This window comes from Schistocerca serialis, chromosome 5, assembly GCF_023864345.2.
Source record: "Schistocerca serialis cubense isolate TAMUIC-IGC-003099 chromosome 5, iqSchSeri2.2, whole genome shotgun sequence".
NCBI classification, from domain to species: Eukaryota; Metazoa; Arthropoda; class Insecta; order Orthoptera; family Acrididae; genus Schistocerca; species Schistocerca serialis.
In genome coordinates, this window is record NC_064642.1 from 36073131 (window position 1) to 36085535 (window position 12405).

The 12405-nt window shown below is 41.7% G+C and overlaps 1 non-coding gene and 1 pseudogene across 1 annotated transcript; both read right to left on the reverse strand.

Moving 5' to 3' along the window:
• Positions 1–234: 234 nt before the first annotated feature.
• Trnap-cgg (transfer RNA proline (anticodon CGG)) lies at positions 235–309 on the reverse strand. Its single transcript has one exon. It is a non-coding gene; the product is annotated as a tRNA-Pro (tRNA).
• A 4737-nt stretch (positions 310–5046) lies between these two features.
• Positions 5047–5164, reverse strand: LOC126482895 (5S ribosomal RNA; annotated as a pseudogene).
• Between the last annotated feature and the right edge of the window lie 7241 nt (positions 5165–12405).

Consider the following 12405-nt stretch of genomic DNA (forward strand, 5'->3'; position numbering starts at 1 on the left):
CAACATAGAATGTTAATAATAATAATAACTGAAATGACTGTTTCAGAAATTTGTCTAATTACCTGTGTCTTAAGTAATCTCCTCATTATGGTCATGTTGAATCTGAAGAAATTCGTAAGAAATCAAACCTGGAGAAAACTGGTTCGAAGGAGGGCTAGGAATAAGATGGTAAGACTATCAGGTGAGATGGGAGAAAGAAAAGAGAAGTAAAACTTCCTGGCAGATTAAAACTGTGTGCCGGACCGAGACTCGAACTCGGGACCTTTGCCTTCCGCGGGCAAGTGCTCTACCAACTGAGCTACCCAAGCACGACTCACGCCCCGTCCTCACAGCTTCACTTCTGCCAGTACCTCGTCTCCTACCTTCCAAACTTTACAGAAGCTCTCCTGCGAACCTTGCAGAACTAGCACTCCTGAAAGAAAGGATATTGCGGAGACATGGCTTAGCCACAGCCTGGGGGATGTTTCTAGAATGAAATTTTCACTCTACAGCGGCATGTGCGGTGATATGAAACTTCCTGGCAGATTAAAACTGTGTGCCGGACCGAGACTCGAACTCGGGACCTTTGCCTTTCGCGGGCAAGTGCTCTACCAACTGAGCTACCCAAGCACGACTCACGCCCCGTCCTCACAGCTTTACTTCTGCCAGTACCTCGTCCCCTACCTTCCAAACTTTACAGAAGCTCTCCTGCGAACCTTGCAGAACTAGCACTCCTGAAAGGAAGGATATTGCGGAGACATGGCTTAGCCACAGTCTGGGGGATGTTTCCAGAATGAGATTTTCACTCTGCAGCGGAGTGTGCGCTGATATGAAACTTCCTGGCAGATTAAAACTGTGTACCGGACCCGAGTTCGAGTCTCGGTCCGGCACACAGATTTAATCTGCCAGAAATTTTCATATCAGCGCACACTGCGCTGCAGAGTGAAAATCTCATTCTGAAAAGAGAAGCAGACAGGCATAAGGAAAGCATGGATAATGTCCATGTGACGGAACTCTTGGTTCCTTACTGGACAGAAGAGAAACAGCTGGGGTATACCGAGAGCGATGCTACGACGATTATATCTGAACATGAGTATTTCAGTAAGATGACGCTATTATTTATTAGAAAGTTTTGTCCGATAATAGTTTAAGAAATATTCAGTCAAATCTTGTCAAAATATCAGATAATGACAACAGTTCCTAAGGAACAGTAATGAGAAACTGCGTATCCTGCATAACTAACAAAAGTGCCTTTACTAAACTGTAACTGAGTCATACGTTACACAGGTCGTGTCGAAACGCACCTGGTTGATTGATTTCGGAGAGGGGAACAAACAGCGAGGTCATCGGTACCATCGGATTAGGGAAGGGAGTCGGCCGTGCCCTTTCAAAGGAACCAGCCCGGCATTTGCCTGAAGCGATTTAGGGAAACAATGTAAGGGCAAGTGAACTGAACGATAAAATAGATAATTTTCTAGTAAAACAAAAGCCACGCTTCGATTCATTGGCAGAATACTGCAAAACTACGAAAGACATTGCCTATAATACACACGTGTAGCTTATACTGCCAAAATGGGGGATCCTGGTTGGACTAACAGGGGCCATTAGGCAGCCAACCTGTGGATTTTAGTCTCCTGCATGTCACTCCCGTACGAGTCGTGAAGATAAAACAAACGATAAATAAATAGCACCGTGTTTATAATCAGTTATCATTTCTACATTCTATCTGTGACTACGACAGGGAGAAACCGTAAAATATGTGGTAATAAAACGTACATTCTGAGGCACACATTGGTGTGGTTTGGTAAGGATATGTGTCAACTGGAGTGGTACCGCCCTCTTGTCTGCGTAATACCGAGCGAGGTGGCGCAGTGGTTAGCACACTGGCCTCGCATTCGGGAGGACGACGGTTCAAACCCTCATCCGGCCATCCTGATCTAGGTTCTCCGTGATTTCCCCAAATCACTTGAGGCAAATGCCGGGATGGTTCCCTCGAAAGGGCACGGCTGATTTCCCTCCCCATCCTTCCCTAATCCGAGCTTGTGCTCCGTCTCTAATGACCTCGTTGTCGACGGGAGATTAAACACTAATCTTCTCCTTCTTGTCTGCGGATAGCGGCGTGTAAACCATGCGCTACCGGACGTAACATCCGTGTCGTCGTTTTACGATCGAAACTGCTATTCCGTATTGGTGCCCGGTCTGGCTCCTCCCATGGGACCTTCGTTGTTTTCCGCATTTTCGATAATCACTGTCCCTACCGGATGTTGATTCTTCGAAGGACTTTTGGTGATATTATACTTGACGGTTATAGTTATTTTGGTTACGATTACAGCGATTGTTGAATTTTGTACTTTCTGCTTCACGATATTGACTATACACTACCTCTGAATCCCTGATTACACTCTCATTTCCATTTTAAAACCCGTGTTTATTCCATCGGACCCATTCGTATTCGTTTTCCTTATCTAGATCATCCAACTGTTACTAGGTAGGTTAATATCTCGCTTACTTCGCTCTTATCTTTCTCCTCCGGTAGTCGGTTTATCAAGGCTCCTGTCAACTGTATTTCATGAGTGGGTCTATCTAGTAGTTTCACCTTATTCATATGCCACTCAGAGTATTGCGTATATCCTCCTCATCTCTTTTCATACGGACTCGGATCTGTTAACTATCTGAATAAAAATATGCTATAACAAATTTAATCTTTCTGCTATAATCCGACCTGGGTGGAAAAGCAGCCTTTGATTTTCGTAAGAACACGATGTGGTGTACCACATCACTAGGTTTCAATCTTTGGAACGTACTCGTCATACCACTGCTGCCTTCAATACGACATTTTTTTAATAAATTTGTAGTTGGACCAGGAGTTTCTCTGTCTTGCACTAACTCTTTGTTTTTCCTTTAAAGCAACTTAAGTTTACACCATAGAGGTTGCCAACAAGCTAGCCTCCAATAATTGTAAAGAAGACGTATTCGGATTAAGTTTATGTAAATCCTTAGAAATCTTGGAATGACCTCCCTCACCTTCTTGCTCTTGGGACACGTATAGAATTTTAAGCTGTACATTATCAAGACCTGTCCTGTCACTTTCTCGTTTTATTTTAATATTTTCTACGTCAATTTGTAACCGCTCCATTGTCGTATCGTGTACTTTTTTAAGATCCTCTTAATGTAGTCTGGCACTGTCGGACCTTAATTTGTCTAAACTATCTGTTAAATCTTCACTTATTACATTAACTTTTTAAGCTTTACTATGAGATTTTCACTAAAAACATAACTTTAAAATTTCTGAGCTCTTCGGCTAACTTATCTATCTATTGATTCGTTAGCTCTTTCTCTAAGTTAGGCTCCTGAACAAGTGCATCCTTCCATGACATTTCGTTATCAATCCTTTCCGAGAGCTCTCATTTAAATTTTTCTATTTTCGCTTTGAAGCATTCCTTTTCTAACCGAGATTCTTTAATGTGAGTATCTAATGCTTCAGTCGCCGTAAGTATTTTCTTCTCCATTTCAAGTATTACCTTCAAGGTACTATTACTTAAGCTAACCCTCATCTCTGTTTTCGTTTCAGTATTGCTAACAGTCAAAAGTTGTTTCAGATTATCAACCTGCTTACTTGTCTTTTCTTCCTGTCAGTCCTGATCTCATTTCCACACTGTGTTATCCAAAAATTCCTTTATTTGTTTCATTATTGGGAATCATCAGATAAAGATTCTCTGCAAATAGATAAAATTGCAACCAGTCACTGTCTTGAATAGTTATTCATTATTTCATGCAGAGCCAGGACCCAGCATTATGCTAGAAATAGATATGTAACTTCCGGAAAACCATATGAAGATTAACCAGCAAAGGTTCGAAAACCGGTTCATGGAATAATAAATAACTATTCAAAACAGTGACTACTTGCAGTTTTATGTATTTACATTCAATTAACAGTCACGGGTTCTAAAATATCCGTAATGAATAAGCGTAATCTAAAGAGTCTCTGGTTTCAATTTGTGTAATTACGACTATAACTTATTCAATAGACTAATTAAACGTCTACTTTTTCAATTAAAGTCCTGATAGTAAGTTTCAGTCATCTCTTCTACATCGAAGAACCTAAGAAACTGGTACACCTGCCTAATATCGTGTAGGGCCCAGAAGAGCGCGCAGAAGAGTCGCAACACGACGTGGCATGGGCTTGACTAATGTCTGAACTAGTGCTGGAGGGAACTGACACCATGATTCCTGCAAGGCTGTCCATAAGTACGAAAGAGTACGAGGGGGTGGAGATCTCTTCTGAACAGCACATTGCAAGGCATCCCAGATATGCTCAATAATGTTCATGTCTGGGAAGTTTGGAGGCCAGCGGCGGTGTTTTAACTCAGAAGAGTGTTCCTGGAGCCACTCTGTATCAACTCTGAACGTGTGGGGTGTCGCATTGTCCTGCTGGAACTACCCAGGCTCGGCGGAATGCACAATGGACATGAATGGATGCAGCATGCTTACTTACGTGGCACCTGTCAGAGCCGTATCTAGACGTATCAGAGGTCCCATATCACTCCAACTGCACACGCCCCACACCATTATAGAACATCCACCAGCTTGAACAGCCCCTGCTGACATGCAGCTTCCACTGATTCATGAGGTTGTCTCCACACCCGTACACGTCCATCCGCTCGATATAATTTGAAACGAGACTCGTCCGACCAGACAACATGTTTCCAGTCACCAACAGTACAATGTCGGTGTTGACCGGCCCAGGCGTGGTGCAGTCATCAAGGGTAAATGAGTGGGCCTTCGATCCGAAAGCCCTTATCGATGATGTATCGTTGGATGGTTCGCACGCTAACACTTGTTGATGGCCCAGCATTGAAATCTGCAGCAATTTGCGCAATGTTTGCCCTTCTGTCACGTTGATCGATTGTCTTCAGTCGTCATTCGGCCGCCGTGTCATCCTCAGCCCATAGGCGTCACTGGATGCGGATATAGAGGGGCATGTGGTTAGCACACCGCTCTCCCGGCCACTACTTCTCAATCAAGTAGCTCCTCAGTCTGCCCTACAAGGGCTGAGTGCACGCCGCTTACCAACAGCGCTCGGCGGACCGGATGGTTACCCATCCAAGTGCTAGCCCAGCCCAACACCGCTTAACTACGGTGATCTGACGGGAACCGGTGTTACCACTGCGGCAAGGCCGTTGGCTCTTGAGTGAGAACGCTAAAGATAGTAGTACATTTTCAGGTCTTTACGTGCTCTGATTTCTTGTCAGTTTTCATTTCAAAAAAATGGTTCAAATGGGTCTAAGCACTATGGAACTTAACATCTGAGGTCATCAGTCCCCTAGACTTAGAACTACCTAAACGTAAGTAACCTAAGGACATCACACACATCCATGCCCCAGGCAGGATCCGAACCTGCGGCCGCAGCAGCCGCGTGGTTCCGGACTGAAGCGGCTAGAACCGCTCGACCACAGCGGCCAGCAGTTTTCATTTCAAACCGTTCAAAATCGCCTTCGCTGCTGTCAACAAATCTCAATATTATGGAGCCTTTGAGGTCTACTTTGGAGAGCAGAACGTGTGATCCTATCCACCCTCATAATTGTTACCTGAACTTGGCACTATTTTTCGGAATAATGGTACAAGATCCCCTTGAAAACCCGTAGGATCAATTCTAGTGTCCGATTCCACTCGTCGGCTTCGAGCAATGATGTCGTACTTAAGGCAGAGACGCTATTTAGAGGGAGCTTTGAAAGCAACTGTTCATATTCGTAAATAAACGAATGTAGCATAAGATAAAATTACAATCACAGTTCACGTGATCTGTTACTTAGACACAAATTATATCGAAAAGAATTGAAGATAACAAAAATAAACAAGAACAGAAGAGAAGAAGCATACTTGTATGAAATAAAATATTATCATAATTTATGCGAATAAGAAAAGCGCAGGGAACCTTTAAATACATTATAGTACAGCACATGATGAATTCGTAATACTGTGAAATAGCGTTAATTTTTAAAAATAATTATTTAATCTAACGGGACTAGTACACCAGTAACGAAAATTCACAAAAAGTAGAGTCTAACAAATATTGGAATGGGTAACTAGTTTTAAGCTATATAGGCCAATTCTAGTTAATGATTCCAGGCGTTCAGTGGTTCATTAATTAGTTTTTTCAGCAGATGCGTGCACTAAAATGTAGGGTAATAGGATTTCTGCACTTGTAATTGCTCTCTAAAGTGCAACAAAAAAATTGATAATATTGGAATCGGTAACTGCAACTGATCTTATAGGTCAGTCCTAGTTACCGATTCCAACTTTTGTTATTTCAACGTAGTAGTTTTAGAGAGCAATTACAAATGTAGAAATTCTATTACGTTTCAGTGCATTGAACTCCTGCAAAATAATTTACACACCAATCATGGGACAGTTGGAATCGATAACTGTAATTTATGAATATAGGTTAATTCTAGTTATCGATTCCAATATTCGATATTTTTTGTGGGTATTCGTTAGTTGTGTACTGGCTTTTCTTCTAGAATTTAGTGTGTGGTTTTCTCTACTTTTCATGCTGCTGTTTCATATTTATTATCATTCATTTCATTTTACAGTTTTTCTGTTACATTTTAATTTGTCCCCGCCTAAAACCTCAACTTTCCTGCGCTTCACCCGCTAGATTCAGTAATTAATAGTAAGAAACTTCCTGGCAGATTAAAACTGTGTAAAATTAACGCTTTTATATAATAGTATGACTTCACTTTGCGCTTTACTGTAATGCAATTTAATGGTTCTCTGTGCTTTTCTACTCGCATAAATTAAGAGAATAATTCTTATCAGACGTGAAAATTTGATAATTCTTGTTATTAATTATTGTCATTATCTTCAATTTGCCTCGATATAATTGATGGCTAAGTAACTCACTGCGTGAAATGTGACTAATTTTATCCCATGCTGCATTCGTTTGTTTACGAATATAATCCGCTGCTTTCACAGTTTGCCTGTATGTACCGTCTTTGCCTTACGTATGACGACGAGTGGAATCGGACACTAGAATGCACCCAACCCCTACACCACGTGTGTTGTGTTTGTGGTGTTTCCACATTTTTGTCCACCCCCTGTAAGTTTTAATAGTCAGTTCAATCGCTGGATGTTTAGTCGATTAATCTGACTCACCGTGCCTGTTATGATGCATCGAGCAACTGCGGGTGCGGATGGCGGCAACGGGAACGCACTGGCGAGATGCAGCAACTGCTCGCTGGGAGCTGGTTGTGCAGCAGAGACTGCAACGGCGCCGGCATAGAGCGACGTCTCTGCAGCTCTCCCGGCCGGTCTGCTATCGCCACCTGTACGACGAAATTCCCCTTCCCGCCAAATAGGCTTCTTCTTTTCTTGCGTTTAGGTAGTTAGCATGGTCTTCTTTTTCTTGCTTGCGTCTTGTTTCTTCCGGACGTACCCTCTCTCTTCTCCCTCCAGATCTTTCCTGCTTTTCGGGTAATTTTGTATTATTTCGTAATTCTTGCCCATAATTTCGGCCCTCTGGATGGTCAGTGGTACGACACTGCTGTTTGGAGCCAGTAGCGTAATGACTACCCACTACCCGACTAATATCTGTATCGTACTTTTACCATCGAAATTACTACTCTCTATAGGATCGCACTTCACTGTAGTCCGAAGGGTTTAATTGTTTTTACACATATCCTTTATAGCTTTCTTATGATTTAACTGCCTACGCAAAATCTCTGTCTTTTTATGATAAATATCAGAACGACCGACTAGAATGTTGCGTGTAAGTAGCACTGTTGATTGCGTTGCTATGTCAACCAGAGATAATACGTAACTGCTGCGTCCGTGGAGGTATAATATCTCCATGGCTACATCGCAGCTTGCGATGATTTCTAAGACGCCAAATTGTTATTTACTATAAAATGAATACTTCTGCTTCCAATTAAACATATCCACGGATTAATGACTGATACGAAAACGTCCTGTCTCTACTAAAGTCAATCTCACAGATCCTTTTAACTAAAGGTACATCAGTTAACCTCTCACAGACTTCGTTCAGCGTAAATTCACAAAACCGGAGATGCAATTACAGTAACCTTTTTTTGGTCGTATTCTGGCTTCAACTATAATTTCAAATAGTTAATATTACAAGAAATCTTTTCTCACTAGGTGAATATCAATTCTTCAGGAAAATAGATCTTCAAATATAAGTCGAAATATATTCACTGAATAATGTTGATGATGATGATGAAGTCCCATACTCCGTAACAGAGCGTAGGGGACGATGCAGGAGACCCGCACCGCCGTACTAGGCAAGGTCCTAGTGGAGGTGGTTTGCCATTGCCTTCCTCCGACCGTAATGGGGATGAATGATGATGACACAACACCCAGCCATCTCGAGGCAGGTGAAAATCCCTGACCCCACCGGGAATCGAACCCGGGACCCCGTGCTCGGGAAGCGAGAACGCTACCGCGAGACCACGAGCTGCGGAATAATGTTGAACACTTTGCAAATATTTATTGGTTATTCTCAATACATATAGTACTGCCACGTATTAAGACGTTAAGTGACATGATGTGTAATCAAACGTGGTTCATAATGAATTGATACAATGTTTTAGTAACATGATGCATAGTCATCATTTTTTGTTGCTATAATAATGGACAACGGGGTGTTGACGTGGTTGGAGACATCCTCTCGCGGTGTACGGCTGTCGGGAGGCCGCAAGCTTGTCTGACATTTCCTTGTCAGCAAAACAGCGCCAGAAGACCCCTCCACCGCTGTCAAGTATTTACTCAATATACATAATGTAATAGAATCGTTAATCCTGTATTGAACTAACAGAATAAAATACTTTTACCAAGGAATATCGTCAAACATCCGCATGTTTTAAGAAGTTATTTTATTTAGGCAACCAGTTTCGGCATCTGAGTAACGCAATCTTCAGGACCGCATGCACTGCATGTATGGACAGTCAGATGTCTCGATACTTGCGTAAATGAAGCCATTAATATCTGGATTCCGTGAATTCGTTTTAGGAGTGTATACTTCGAAAACTTGACCACTGTGTTGCGATCCTTTTTCCGATCAGTGAATGTGTTGTAAATAGTTGCCTAGTATTTCTATCATACGATAAATAAATAAATAAACAATTATATACTATGTCTCAGACCTTCCGGGGTCTCCAGATATCTTGCACATGTAGAACCTTCAGCCAGTATACTAAAATCAATTTTTTGCAATGATTAAACTGTCCTCTGTGCACAATTATCCTAGGCGGCTTCTCCTTTCATTCCTTTCCCATAATACATTTCTTCTATTACCTGTCCTATTGCTTTTCCTGCTATCGAATTATGTGGTGGCGCAGTCGTTAAGACGCTGGATTTGCGTTCATTTCCAAAGGAACTTTGCATCGTAATTTTGAATAACACAGGCACTTCAATGAGTTTATCCGCCGACATCGGGCAAGAGACTTTCAAGTGAAGTGTCTGACCTGTACGGGAGTATACATAACGGATGTACGAGTACAGGTTGTAGACACAAAGAACTTCAACGGGTATACTGGGACGTCCCCCCCGAACAAGTGAAACGAACATAACGAACAAAATGATATTTTAAAAGAATGGTAAGGTGACTGCCCGCGACAAGCAGGAAATCCGGGTTCGAGTCCCCGTCCGCCACAAATTTTCATTATTATCATTCCTTTCTACAGTTGATTGTTGTCCATATTCGCAATTGCGAATACATTAAATGTATTTCATAGCGGCTGTAGTTGCCGCAGTATCGTATTTATCTGCCGACACCGGCAACCGACTTTAAAGTAAATTGTCACACTAGTAAGGGAATATATCTACATCTAAATTAATACTCTGTAAAGCACACTTATGTGCCTGGCAGAGGTTTCATCTAACCACCATCACAATAATTCTCTATTTCTCCTGTCTCGAATAGCGCGTGTAAAAAACGAACACCTATATCTTTCCATGCTAGCCTTAATTTCCCTTGTTTTATTATGATGATCGTTTCTCCCTACCTTATTTTATTATGACGATCATTTCTCCCTGTGTTGTTCAGAGTCAACAAAATATTTTTGCATTCGTGAGAACATCCTGTCCGTGATTCTCTCTCCCCAATTTCTCAATAATGCAAAACGTGCTCCCCTTCTTTGAACTTTTTCGATGTACTTCGTTAATTCTATGTGGTAAGGATCCCACACAGCGCAGTAGCACTCAAAAAAGGACGGACAAGCGTAGTATAGGCAGTCTCTTTAGTAGATCTGCTGCATTTTCTGAGTGCTCTGCCTTCCGCCAATAAAACAAAATCTTTGGTTTGCTTTCCCAACAACATTTTTTATGTATTCTATCCAATTTAAGTTGCTTGTAATTCCTAGGTATTTAGTTGAGTTTACGGCCTTTAGATTTGACTGATATATCGTGTAACCGAAGTTTAACAGATTCCTTTTACCACTCATGTGGATGAGCTCACACTTTTCATTATTTAGGGTCAATTGCTAATTCTCCCACCATACAGATATCTCTTCTAAGTCGTTTTGCGACTGATTTTGATCTTCTGACTGTTGTACTAGATGATAAACGACGGCATCATCTACAGACCTAAGATGGCTGCTCAGATTGTCTCCTACATCGTTTATATGGATAAGGAACAGCAGAGGGCCTATAACACTACCTTGGGGAGCGCGAGATATCACTTCTGTTTTACTTGACGATTTTCTGTCACTTACTTTGTAGTGTGACCTCTCTGACAGGAAATCACGAATGCAGTCGCATAACTGAGACGATATTTCATAAGCATAACAATCCGGTTGTGAGGTAGTGTCAAAATCATTCTGGGAGTCCCTTGTCAACGGAACTCAACATTTCGTGCGAGTGAAGAGCCAGTTGAGTTTCACACGAAAGATTTTTTCTAAACCCATGTTGATTGTGTGTCAATAGGCCATTCTCTTCGAGGTAATTCATAGTGTTTGAATACGATATATGTTCCAAAATCCTGCTGCGTATCAACATTAACGATATGGGCCTGTAATTTGGTGGATTACTGTTATTGCCTTTCTTGAATATTGGTGTGATCTATGCAACTTTCCAGTCTTTGGGTGCATATCTTTCGTCGAACGATCTGTTGTATATGGTTGTTAAGTATGGGGATAATGCATTACCGTACTAATTGGTATACAGTCTGGACCGGAAGACTCTTTCATTAAGTGAGTTAAGCTGCTTCACTATTCCGCGGATACCTACTTCTAAGTTACTCATGATGGCAGCTGATCGTGACTAAAAATCCGGAATATTTACTTCATCTTCTTTGTGGAGGAATTTAGGAAGGCTGTGTTTAGTAACTTTAAATTTTCAGTGATTAAGTTTATCTGCACAAATGAAATTTATAACGCTTATGGCAGTATTCATAGCATCCAACTTGTTATCTGAAATTCTACGTGTCATACTTTCTTCATGCAATAAGCAGCAAATAGAGAGTAAATTTAGTAAACCCCACTACCTCTTATTCAATGCTATCAAATCACTGTTTATGCCCACCATTGACGAACATCGTCTGCACACATAAATGTTAAATTTTATGTAGGAAAAAATGGTCCATAGTAGGCTGTATTGTTTTTAATTTTTATTAGCTGTAGTATCAGCAAATTTCGACAATTATTTCATTATGAAGCACCTAAAAAGAAACGTACCAGCATGGAGCACATTATAACATTAGTAAATACTTTACAAAAACCTCCAAGACGTAATAATATAATATATATAAAGGACGTACGGGACAAGTCTTAGACGCATGGTTGACGACGTGTAGAAGTAGGGGTGTGGCCGTGAGTCGCGCACGGATAGCCGAACGGTTAATGCGACCTCTCCCGATAAGCGGGAAATCCGGTTTCGAGTCCCGGTCCGATACAAATTTTCATTGTCGTCATTGCATTCTACAGCTGAAGGTCGTCCATGTTCGCAACTGCAAATGCATTAAATGTACTCATTATGGAGGACAAGGGCTCAAATCCACGCCGTGCCATCCTGATTTAGGTTTTCTGTGATTTCCCTAAATCGCTCCAGACAAATGCCAGGATTGTTCCTTTGAACGGGCACGGCCGATTTCCTTCCGCATCCTTGAAACAATCCGAGCTTTGACTCCGTCTCCAATGGACTTTACCCGAAGGGATGATAAACCCTCATCTTTCTTCCCTTTTTGCCTACCGAATTTCACAAGTGTCGTGACATTTGAAATGTAGATTCACTTTAATGGAATTCTCTGGAGCTTCCAGCCGCGTCGTCTGTTTAAAATCTCACGAACTTTCTGCCGAGTGCGCGAAGGCCATTGTCAAGAGGCGACTGTCTTGCTGCTACATGCGATTACAGTCTTTCTCGGCATATTCCAATGATGAATTCTTCTCTGGTTATCAGCCGAGTGGTGGCGTCGTC